Below are 13062 nucleotides of genomic sequence, written 5' to 3' on the forward strand. Positions count from 1 at the left end.
ATACCAGCCACCACCACCCACGACTGCCCTCAGAAAAACACTGGCCGTGACACCCCCTTCCCCGACTGTCCAGCGCCAAACACCGTCTGCCAGCCTCCCCAATTGTCCTGAACCAAACACCAGCTGCTAGTGCCCCCCAACTTCCCTGAGCAAAACATTGGCCCCCAACCCTCCCCCTCAGAGTGTCCAGAGCAAAACACCATCCGCCAGCCCCCCCATACTGTCCTGAGGCAAACACCAGCCGCCAGCCCCTGCAACTGTCCTGAGCTAAGCACCAGCCACCACCACCCCTCTCCGACTATCCTGAGGAAAACACTGGCTGCCAACCCCTCCCCCCTCAGCCTGTCCTTGGCCAAACACCAGCTGCCAACCCCCACTTCCAACTGTTCTGAGCAAAACACTGGCTGCCAACCCCCACTTCATTGCCCTGAGCAAAACACCAGCCCGCACTGCCCCCCTGACTGTTCTGAGCCAAATGCCAATTGCCAGCCCCCGACTGTCAGTCAGCCGCCCCCAATTGTCCTGAACCAAACATCAGCTGCTAACCCCCCTTCCAGATTATTGTGAGGAAACCACTGGCAACCTACCTGCCCACAACTGTCCTGAGGAAAACACCAGCCGCCAGCCCCCCAGCAGTACTGACCCAAACACCAGCTGCAAATCCCGCCCCCAATTGTCCTGAGCAAAATACCAGCAACCAACCCCCCCATCTGTCCTGAAGAAAACACCACCCTCCAATGCCCCCCAACTGTTCTGAGCCAAAGACTGACTGCCACCCCCCACCACTGTCCAGCCCCAAACACCATACTCCAGCCCCCCTAATTGTCCTGAACCAAACACCGTCCGCCAGCCCCCACAACTGTCCTGAGCAAAATACCAGCCACCAACCTCCACTCCTGATTGTCCTGAGGAAACTGCCAGCCACCAGTCCCCTCCCAACTGTCCTGAAGAAAACATCAGCCCCCCAATACCCCCAACTGTTCTGAGCCAAACACCAACTGCCACCCTCCCGAGACTGTCCAGCCCCAAACATCATCCACCAGCCACCCTAATTATCCTGAACCTTAGGAAAAGGCCTGGGTAGGGACCGTCGAATCGTCGAAGTCAACGAATGGCTACGCAGGTGGTGTCAGAGAGAAGGCTTTGGATTCTTTGACCATGGGATGGTGTTCCAAGAAGGAGGAGTGCTGGGCAGAGACGGGCTCCATCTTACGAAGAGAGGGAAGAGCATCTTTGCCAGCAGGCTGGCTAACCTAGTGAGGAGGGCTTTAAACTAGGTTCACCGGGGGAAGGAGACCAAAGCCCTGAGGTAAGTGGGAAAGCGGGATACCGGGAGGAAGCACAGGCAGGAATGTCTGTGAGGGGAGGGCTCCTGCCTCATACTGGGAATGAGGGGCGATCAACAGGTTATCTCAAGTGCTTATATACAAATGCACAAAGCCTTGGAAACAAGCTGGGAGAACTGGAGGTCCTGGTGATGTCAAGGAACTATGACGTGATCGGAATAACAGAGACTTGGTGGGATAACTCACATGACCGGAGTACTGTCATGGATGGTCATAAACTGTTCAGGAAGGACAGGCAGGGCAGAAAAGGTGGGGGAGTAGCACTGTATGTAAGGGAGCAGTATGACTGCTCAGAGCTCCAGTATGAAACTGTAGAAAAACCTGAGTGTCTCTGGATTAAGTTTAGAAGTGTGTGCAACAAGAGTGATGTAGTGGTGGGAGTCTGCTATAGACCACCGGACCAGGGGGATGAGGTAGATGAGGCTTTCTTCCGGCAGCTCACGGAAGCTACTAGATCGCATGCCCTGATTCTCATGGGTGACTTTAATTTTCCTGATATCTGCTGGGAGAGCAATACAGCGGTGCATAGACAATCCAGGAAGTTTTTGGACAGCATAGGGGACAATTTCCTGGCGCAAGTGCTAGAGGAGCCAACTAGGGGGGGCGCTTTTCTTGACCTGCTGCTCACAAATCGGGTAGAATTAGTGGGGGAAGCAAAAGTGGATGGGAATCTGGGAGGCAGTGACCATGAGTTGGTTGAGTTCAGGATCCTGACGCAGGGAAGAAAGGTAAGCAGCAGGATACGGACCCTGGACTTCAGGAAAGCAGACTTCGACTCCCTCAGGGAACGGATGGCCAGGATCCCCTGCGGGACTAACATGAAGGGGAAAGGAGTCCAGGAGAGCTGGCTGTATTTCAAGGAATCCCTGTTGAGGTTACAGGGACAAACCATCCCGATGAGTCGAAAGAATAGTAAATATGGCAGGCGACCAGCTTGGCTTAATGGTGAAATTCTAGCGGATCTTAAACATAAAAAAGAAGCTTACAAGAAGTGGAAGGTTGGACATATGACCAGGGAAGAGTATAAAAATATTGCTCGGGCATGTAGGAATGATATCAGGAGGGCCAAATCGCACCTGGAGCTGCAGCTAGCAAGAGATGTCAAGAGTAACAGGAAGGGTTTCTTCAGGTATGTTGGCAACAAGAAGAAAGCAAAGGAAAGTGTGGGCCCCTTACTGAATGAGGGAGGCAACCTAGTGACAGAGGATGTGGAAAAAGCTAATGTACTCAATGCTTTTTTTGCCTCTGTCTTCACTAACAAGGTCAGGTCCCAGACTGCTGCGCTGGGCATCACAAAATGGGGAAGAGATGGCCAGCCCTCTGTGGAGATAGAGGTGGTTAGGGACTATTTCGAAAAGCTGGACGTGCACAAGTCCATGGGGCCGGACGAGTTGCATCCGAGAGTGCTGAAGGAATTGGCGGCTGTGATTGCAGAGCCATTGGCCATTATCTTTGAAAACTCGTGGCGAACCGGGGAAGTCCCGGATGACTGGAAAAAGGATAATGTAGTGCCAATCTTTAAAAAAGGGAAGGAGGATCCTGGGAACTACAGGCCAGTCAGCCTCACCTCAGTCCCTGGAAAAATCATGGAGCAGGTCCTCAAAGAATTAATCCTGAAGCACTTGCATAAGAGGAAAGTGATCAGGAACAGCCAGCATGGATTCACCAAGGGAAGGTCATGCCTGACTAATCTAATCGCCTTTTATGATGAGATTACTGGTTCTGTGGATGAAGGGAAAGCAGTGGACGTATTGTTTCTTGACTTTAGCAAAGCTTTTGACACGGTCTCCCACAGTATTCTTGTCAGCAAGTTAAGGAAGTATGGGCTGGATGAATGCACTATAAGGTGGGTAGAAAGCTGGCTAGATTGTCGGGCTCAACGGGTAGTGATCAATGGCTCCATGTCTAGTTGGCAGCCAGTGTCAAGTGGAGTGCCCCAAGGGTCGGACCTGGGGCCGGTTTTGTTCAATAGCTTCATAAATGATCTGGAGGATGGTGTAGATTGCACTCTCAGCAAATTTGCAGATGATACTAAACTGGGAGGAGTGGTAGATACGCTGGAGGGGAGGGATAGGATACAGAAGGACCTAGACAAATTGGAGGATTGGGCCAAAAGAAATCTGATGAGGTTCAATAAGGATAAGTGCAGGGTCCTGCACTTAGGACGGAAGAATCCAATGCACCGCTACAGACTAGGGGCCGAATGGCTAGGCAGCAGTTCTGCGGAAAAGGACCTAGGGGTGACAGTGGACGAGAAGCTGGATATGAGTCAACAGTGTGCCCTTGTTGCCAAGAAGGCCAATGGCATTTTGGGATGTATAAGTAGGGACATAGAGAGCAGATCGAGGGACGTGATCGTTCCCCTCTATTCGACGTTGGTGAGGCCTCATCTGGAGTACTGTGTCCAGTTTTGGGCCCCACACTTCAAGAAGGATGTGGATAAATTGGAGAGAGTCCAGCGAAGGGCAACAGAAATGATTAGGGGTCTAGAACACATGACTTATGAGGAGAGGCTGAGGGAGCTGGGATTGTTTAGTCTGCAGAAGAAAAGAATGAGGGGGGATTTGATAGCTGCTTTCAACTACCTGAAAGGGGGTTCCAAAGAGGATGGCTCTAGACTGTTCTTAATGGTAGCAGATGACAGAACGAGGAGTAATGGTCTCAAGTTGCAGTGGGGGAGGTTTAGATTGGATATTAGGAAAAACTTTTTCACTAGGAGGGTGGTGAAACACTGGAATGCGTTACCTAGGGAGGTGATAGAATCTCCTTCCTTAGAGGTTTTTAAGGTCAGGCTTGACAAAGCCCTGGCTGGGATGATTTAACTGGGAATTGGTCCTGCTTCGAGCAGGGGGTTGGACTAGATGACCTTCTGGGGTCCCTTCCAATCCTGATATTCTATGATTCTATGATTCTATGAAACCAATATTCCCACTGTTATTACTGCTTGCTGTGCGCTCCACAATATCTGTGAGAGTAAGGGGGAGACGTTTATGGTGGGGTGAGAGGTTGAGGCAAATCGCCTGGCCGCTGGTTACGTGCAGCCCGACACCAGGGTGGTTAGACGAGCACAGGAGGGCGCTGTGCGCATCAGAGAAGCTTTGAAGACCAGTTTCATGACTGGCCAGACTATGGTGTGAAAATTCTGTTTGTTTCTCCTTGATGAAACCCCCCCGCCCCTTGGTTCACTCTACTTTCCTGTAAGCTAAGCACCCTCCCTGCCTCCCTTCGATCACCACTTGCAGAGGCAATAAAGTCATTGTTGCTTCATATTCATACATTCTTTATTAATTCATCACACAAATAGGGAGCTAACTGCCAAGGTAGCCTGGGAGGGGTGGTGGAAGAGAAAAGGACCGGGAGGGGTGGTGGAGGAGGGAAGCTGAGTGGTCGTACCAGACCTTCTGCCTCCCTTGGGTCCTGTCATAAATATAAAGGGACGCCACTTATATAACCACTTTTATATAACCACGAGGACACACAGCACTTTAAAACTTCAAAACTTATTGAATGCCAGCCTTCTGTTGCTTAGGCAATCCTCTGGGGTGGAGTTGCTGGGTGGCCGGAGGCCCCACCACCTCGTTCTTGGGCATCTGGGTGAGGAGGCTATGGAACTTGGGGAGGAGGGCGGTTGGTTACACAGGGCTGTAGCGGCGGTCTGTGCTCCTGCTGCCTTTCCTGCAGCTCAACCATAAGCTGGAGCGCATTAGTTTGATCCTCCAGCAGCCTCAGCATTGAATCCTTGCCTCTTCTCATCACACTGCTGCCACCTTTCAACCTCAGCCCTCTCTTCAGCCCGCCACTTACTCTCTTCAGCCTGCCACCTCTCCTCCCAGTCATTTTGTGCTTTCCTGCAGTCTGACATTGTCTGCTTCCACGCATTCGTCTGTGCTCTGTCAGTGTGGGAAGACAGCATGAGCTCAGAGAACATTTCATCGTGAGTGCATTTTTTTTGCCTTCTAATCTTCCCTAGCCTCTGGGAAGGAGAAGATCCTGTGACCCTTGAAACACATGCAGCTGGTGGAGAAAAAAAAAGGGGGACAGTGGTATTTAAAAAGACACATTTTATAGAACAATGGGTACACTCTTTCACGGTAAACCTTGCTGTTAACATTACATACACAGCACATGTGCTTTCGTTCCAACGTCGCATTTTGCCTCCCGCCACCACATGGCTAGCCCCTCACCCCTCCCCGTGGCTAACAGTGGGGAACATTTCTGTTCAGCCACAGGCAAACAGCCCAGCAGGAACGGGCACCTCTGAATGTCCCCTTAAGAAAAGCACCCGATTTCAACCAGGTGACCATGAATGATATCAGTCTCCTGAGGATAACACAGAGAGATAAAGAACGGATGTTGTTTGAATGCCAGCAAACATACACTGCCAGTGCTACTGGCTTGGAGTGGTAAAGTGTCCTACCATGGGGGACAGAATAAGGCTGCCCTCCCTAGAAACCTTTTGCAAAGGCTTTGGGAGTAAATCCAGGAGAGCCGTAAATGCCAGGGCAAATTATTCATTAAACATGCTTGCTTTTAAACCATGTGAAGTATTTTAAAAGGCACACTCACCAGAGGTCCCTTCTCCGCCTGGCGGGTCCGGGAGGCAACCTTGGATGGGTTCAGGGGGTACTAGCTGCAGGTCCAGGGTGAGAAACAGTTCCTGGCTGTCGGGAAAACCGTTTTTTCCGCATGCTTGGTGTGAGCTATCTACAACTTCAGCATCATCATCTTCCTCGTCCCCCAAAACCTGCTTCCATGTTGCCTCCATCTCCATTGAAGGAGTCAAACAACATGGCTGGGATAGTGGTGGCTGAACCCCTAAAATGGTATGCAGCTCATCATAGAAGTAGCATGTTTGGTGCTCGGACCCAGAGCGGTCATTTGCCTCTCTGCTTTTCTGGTAGGCTTGCCTCAGCTCTTTAAGTTTCACGTGGCACTCCTTCAGGGCCCTGTTATGGCCTCTGTCCTTCATGCCCTGAGAGATTTTGACAAATGTTTTGGCATTTCGAAAACCGGAACTGAGTTCTGATAGCACGGATTCCGCTCCCCATGCAGCGATCAGATCCCATTCCTACCGTTTGAATCATAGCAGCATAGAATCATAGAATATCAGGGTTGGAAGGGACCTCAGGAGGTCATCTAGTCCAACCCCCTGCTCGAAGCAGGACCAATCCCCAATTAAATCATCCCAGCCAGGGCTTTGTCAAGCCTGACCTTAAAAACTTCTAAGGAAAGAGATTCTACCACCTCCCTAGGTAAACTTAAACTTAAACTTCAAAAACTTCTAAACTTCTACTAAAACTTACTTAAACTAAAACTTCTAAACTTAAACCAGAGACACTCAGGATGGTGATGGGACATTCCTGGGGCGGTGAGATCCTGGGATAGAGAAAACTGTTGTCTGGCCCTGTATGGTGTGCCTCCTATTTACCCAAAATATCCCCCCAGACCCCTTACACCCCCTTTCCTGGAGAGGTCTGAGATTAAATAAGATGAGCACAGACCGAGAAAAAAAACCCAGTCAGATTCTTAAAAAACAGAACTTTATTAGAAGAACAAAAAAAGATAAGAGAACAACTCTGTAACATCAGAATGGAAGATAATCTTACAGGCAGTCAGATTCAAAACATAGAGAATCCCTCTAGGCAAAACCTTAAGTTACAAAAAGACACAAAACCAGGAATACACATTTCCTCCAGCACAGCGAATTTCACGAGCCAAAACAAAGAAAACCTAACACATTTTCCAGCTTGATTACTTACTAACTTTACAGGAGTTGGAGGGCTTGCATCCTTGATCTATTTCCGGCAAAGGTATCACACAGACAGACAACAGCCTCCAGATTTGAAAGTATCTTGTCCCTTCATTGGTTATTTTGGGTCAGGTATCAACTTCTGAACCCTTTACAGGTAAAAGAACTTTGCCCCTGGCCAGGAGTCATTTTAAAGCACTGTATACAGAAAAGTGGTTATATAAGTGGCGTCCCTTTATATTTATGACAGGACCCAAGGGAGGCAGAAGGTCTGGTACGACCACTCAGCTTACGGCACTGGGGACAAGGTGAAGGTTCTTATCCTGGTGAGGAAGAATAAGCTGCAAGCTGCCTCGGACAGGCCCTTCAAGTTCATCAAGCAGCTGAAGGAGGAAAATGATGTGGTAGCACTGCCCAGCCGGGCTCACAGCCACCAAGGGGATCAGGTAAACATGATGGAGCTGTATTGTGAAAGGGAGAGGCTGGTACTGGCCATTGTGTGGCCAGTGGGAGAAGGGGGAAGATCCCTTGGTGAGTCCCTTGGTGAGTCCCTGAGACAGGAGCCGGTCCCTTGCTGGAATCAATTCCCCTCTCTGCCTGGTAGGATAGAAAGCTGGCTAGATTGTCAGGCTCAATGGGTACTGAGCAACGGCTCAGTGTCTAGTTGGCAGCAGGTATCAAGCGGAGTGCCCCAGGGGTCGGTCCTGGGTCTGGTTTTCTTCAATACTAATGATCCGGACTATGGGCTAGATTGCACCCTCAACAAGTTTGCGCATGACACTAAGCTGGGGGGAGAGGTAGATACCCTGGAGGTAGGTGTGATGTTGCACTCCATATGCTTTACGGAAATATGCTTATGAATAGGCCATAACTGGAATATGCTTTTCGCTAAATACCCCTTGTATTATGTCATTAGAAAGCTTGTAATCTACTAAGTGTGTTCATCCTATTTTTTTGCATGTATTATTTCTATATCTGGAATTAGAAGAATAAAATATAAACTTGTTTCACAGATGTAAACATATTAAGTGGAGGCTATTAAAGGTGCTCCAGAAAAAAAATCAGTTGTAAATGGCCTTAGTTACTTGAAAGCCTTCCTGTGTACGTGTGGGCCAGCCCATGGGAAATGGAGACTAGGGGACTTATAGTTATTTGTGACCATGTCACCTAGTAATGACATCCATCTTAAATCTGGTACTTTTCCATTTAGAAGGAGGGGTGTGGCTCCAGAGAGACAAAAGATTCCTATCTTGTGCAGAAGCTATAAAAGGGGGTGGAATAGGACAAAAGAGGCTGCCGGCCATGAGAAAACCCCTTCTTACCACCTGAGATGTCTGCTGGAACTAACTAGGACTGTACCAGGGAAAGGATTGGGCCCAGACTAGGAAGGAGTCTGTGAAAGAAGTTTATTGGAATGTCTCTGCGGGTGAGCTATTACCTGTTATCCGTTTCTTAATGCTTTTAGGCTTAGACTTGTGTGTTTTTGCTTTATTTTTGCTTGGTGACTTCTTTTGTTCTGTCTGTTGTTACTTCAAACCACTTGAATCCTACTTTTATATTTAATAAAATCACTTTTGTTTATTAATAAACCCAGAGTAAGTGATGAATACCTGGGGGAGCAAACAGCTGTGCATATCTCTCTATCAGTGATATTGAGGGTGAACAATTTATGAATTTACCCTGTATAAGCTTTATAACAAGTACAATGGATTTGTTTGGGGTTTGGCTCCTATTGGGACGTGGGTGCTGGAGACAGGTAACCTGCTGAGCTGTTTTCAAAGTCTGCAGCTTTGGGGGTGTGGCCCAGACCCTGGGTCTGTGTTGCAGCAGACTAGCGTGTCTGGCTCAACAAGGCAGGGTTCTGGAAGTCCCAAGCTGGCAGGGAAAACAGGCTCAGAGGTAATTTCTGTAACATCAGGTAACAGTCCAAGGAAGGAGGTCTCTGTGAATGAACACGTCACAGTTAGGGATAGGGTACAGAGTAACCTAGCCAAATTGGAGGATTGGGACAAAATTAATTTGATGAGGTTCAACAAGGAAAAATGCACTTAGCACTTAGCACGTAAGAATCCCATGAACCACCACAGGCTGGGGACTGTCTGGCTAAGCAGCAGTTCTGCAGAAAAGGACCTGGGGATTACAGTGGCTGAGAAGCTGGATACGAGTGAGCAGTGTGCCCTTGTTACCAAGAAGGCTAACCACATATTGGGCTGCATTAGGAGGAGCATTGCCAGCAGACCGAGGGAAGTGATTATTCCCCGCTATTAGGCACTGGTGAGGCCACATCTGGAGTATTGCGTCCAGTTTTGGGCCCCCCCCCACTACAGAAAGGATGTGGACAAATTGGAGAGAGTCCAGCGGAGGGCAGCGAAAATGATTAGGGGGCTGGGGCACATGACTTATGAGGAGAGGCTGAGGGAACCGGACTTGTTTAGTCTGCAGAAGAGAGGAGTGAGAGGGGAGTTGATAGCAGCCTTCAAAAGAGGATGGATCATAGCTGTTCTTAGTGGTGGCAGATGACAGAACAAGGAGTAATGGTCTCAAGTTGCAGTGGGGGACGTCTAGGTTCCATATTAGGAAACACTATTTCACTAGGAGGGTTGTGAACCACTGGAATGGTTTACCGAGGAAGGTGGTGAAATCTCCATCCTTAGACATTTTTAAGGCCCCGCTTGACGAAGCCCGGGCTGGGATGATTTAGGTTGTGTTGGTCCTTCTTTGATCGGGGGTTGGACTAGATCACCTCCTGAGTTCTCTTCCAACCCTAATCGTCTATGATTTGTAACGACAGCTGCTTTGGAACCAGCCTGGCCTCGCTAACCTAGCTGTTCACCAGGTGGAGACAGGAGTCCACCCTCCTGTAAGATGCTCCCAATTCTGGGTCACTGGGAAAACAGCCAAGGACCTGGTGGGAGAGGTCGGAGACATACTGACTTTAGGGCGTGATCCAGCCATCCACCAGCCCCGGGGGCCTGTCACTTGTGCCGGTCCACAGGAAAGATGGGTCGATCCGACTCTCAATGCCATCACCATGTCTGGCGCCTGCACATACCTACTCCTGATGAGAGCCTAGACAAGTGGGGGGGACTCAGTACCCATGACCAAGGATGTCACCAAAGGCTACTGGCAGGTGCCTTTCGATCCAGATGGCAGGTTGAAACCTGCTTTTGTTACCTCTTTGGGGCTGTACAAGTCCTACCTTTCAGCCTTAAGGAAGGGTCGGTCACCTACCGGTGCCAGACGGATCAATTACTGATGGGGATGGAGAATTTTACCCTAGCGTACATTGATAATATTTGTGCCATTAGTCAGACCTGGGAGGACCATGTGTCCCAGGTGATTAGGGGGCTGAGTTACCTCCAGGATTCAGGGCCGACTGTAAAAGCTAGGAAGTGCAAGGTGGGGATGGCAGAGGTGTCGTACCTGAGCCACAAGGTAGAGAGCGGCTGCCTAAAGCCAGAGCCAGCCAATGTCGGGGCGACCAGCGATTGGCCTGCTCTCCAGACTATGAAACAGACCCAGGGCTTTATTGGGATGGCGGGGCACTACCAGAGGCTTGTGCCCCACTTTAGCTCTGTGTCAGCTCCCAAGAAGGGTAAGCCAGACAAGCTGGTCTGATCGGAGCAGTGCCAGAGGGCTCTCTGCACACTGAAGGAGGATCTGGTCAAGGGCCCGGTGCTGGGAAACCCAGACTTTGACAAGTCCTTTATGGTGTTCACCGATGCCCCAGACACAGGACTTGGCACGGTGCCGAGGCAGGCCCATGCAAAGGGGGCGAAACACCACATCATGTACCTGAGCAGGAAGCTGCTGCCCTGGGAGCAGGGCTATGCAGCCATAGAGAAGGAATGCCTGGCCATGGAGTGGGCTCTTACAAGGCTGCAGCCGGATCTATTTGGGCAGCGCTTCACTGTGTGCACAGACTACTCGCCCTGCCATGGCTGCATCAGATGAGAGGGGCCAATGCCAAGCTCCTGAAGTGGAGTCTGTCATTAAAGGATTACGATATGGAGGTGGTCCATAGTGGTTAAAGGGAGTGAAAGTGTTTTGGCTGATGCTTTGTGCCGGAGAGGGAGACCTGAACTTCCCCAGGTCACTGGCTAAAGTGACCCCGCTCAGTTAGGTCTCGAAGAGGGGAAGAGGGGAGACATGTGATGGGATTTCCCCTTGTTATGTTGTATATGAGGCTTACTGTTTGACATGAATGCTGTGTGTCCCTAACTTTCCCTGTGTATTGCACCAATGTCTAGGTGGTGGGAATAAACGTGTGCAAATTTTGGAGATGCTCCAGCTTTCTGTATGGAAGTTATGGACACCCCTTTGTAAGTTGAGACCCAGGAGGGGGATGCGACGAGGATACTCTTGGCCTGGGAAGCGAGAGAAAGGCCAGAGGAGGAGCAACAGGTAGGGCAGGGGCCAGGCAGTTCGAAGCGAGTCTCGGCTGGCTTGGGGCTCAGGGGGAGAAGCTAAGAAGTGCTAAGAAGTTCTGTCCTGCGCTGCGTTCCTGTCGACTAATAAACCTTCTGTTTTTACCAGCTTGGCTGAGAGTCACGTCTGCCGGTGTGTCATGGAATCACCGGGGCGATGCTCTGGAACTACTCCGTCTGACGCCAGCCAAGACTCTGGGGGAGCATGCCTCCTCTCTCAGAGCATACTGTCTCCAGGCAAGAAGCTTAAACATCTTCACCTTTCCTGGGTCTGACCTTGGAGCATTCAGCATCCCCATCCACACCGTGCACTTCCCACAGTGAGTCTGCCCGGGTGGGGTTCCTGGGGAAGCCAGAGGGTCCTGCACCTCAACTCCGCAGTCAGGCATGACTCTCAGTCAGCCAATAAAACAGAAGGTTTATTAGTGGACAGTAACACAGCGTAGGACAGAACTTGTTAGCACAGAAATCAGCGACTTTCAGCCAAGTCTATCTTTCAAGTCCTGGGCCAGACGCGCTGCACTAGCCCTCTTCCAGTCTCCTAATGCAGACTGCCAGCTTCCAACACCCCCCTGTTGCCCCTTCTCCGTCTCTTTGTCTTGCTTCCCAGGGAAAATGTGTCACCGGGTCACATAGGTGCAAACGGCTGGGTAGCCTCACCTGCCCTGAGGTCCTCAGTAAAAATCACACGCCCAACTCATACGCAACAAAACAAGATGAATAAAACCCCACTTTGTCACAGCTCTTCCTCCTCAGAGACCGGAACTGGGTGGGGCACTTTGGCCAGTGGCCTGCGTAAGTTCTGTCCCGCATTTCTGGGACAAAGCATCGGCTACAATCTTGGCACTCCCCTTAAAGTGGACCACCTCCATGTCATAATCCTGAAGCTGGAGACCCCACCTCAGGAGCTTGGCATTGGCCCGTTTCATCTAGTGTAGCCACCTCAGGGGTGAATGGTTCGTGTACACGGTGAAGCGGCGCCCAAACAGATACGGCTGCAGATTTGTAAGGGACCACACCATGGCCAGACATTCCCTTTCTATTGCTGGATAAGTCTGCTCCGAGGGCAGCAGCTTCCTGTACAGGTACACGATGGAGTGTCTCTCCCGCGTTCCATCAACCTGCATTAGCACGTGCACCCAGCGCTGTGTACGAGGCATCGGTGAACACCATAAAGGGCTTGTCAAAGTCTGGGTTTACCAGCATCGCACAGGCGCCAACTTTCATTTCGCAGTGCAAACATGGGAGGGAGGGGTGAGAAGCAAGGGAGCTACAATGCAATGAGTCACCTGCATGAGGCCCCACCAGGGGAATTGCTCAACCTTGCTTGGAGAGACATTCCATTTGTTCTACAAGCACATGGACTGAGAGTGTAAAACAGGGAGAATGGACACATACTGGGCCCTTCTCCTGCCCCACCTCTTCTGCAAGCAACCAGGCAGGACACTGAGAAGAACACAAGACTCCAACACAGGAGCTTGGCCCAGGTTTAAGGAACAAATCTGTATATTAAGGACTGCAATATCCAGTAGGGTGAGAA

The sequence above is a fragment of the Lepidochelys kempii genome, chromosome 7 (genome assembly GCF_965140265.1).
Source record: "Lepidochelys kempii isolate rLepKem1 chromosome 7, rLepKem1.hap2, whole genome shotgun sequence".
NCBI lineage: Eukaryota > Metazoa > Chordata > Testudines > Cheloniidae > Lepidochelys > Lepidochelys kempii.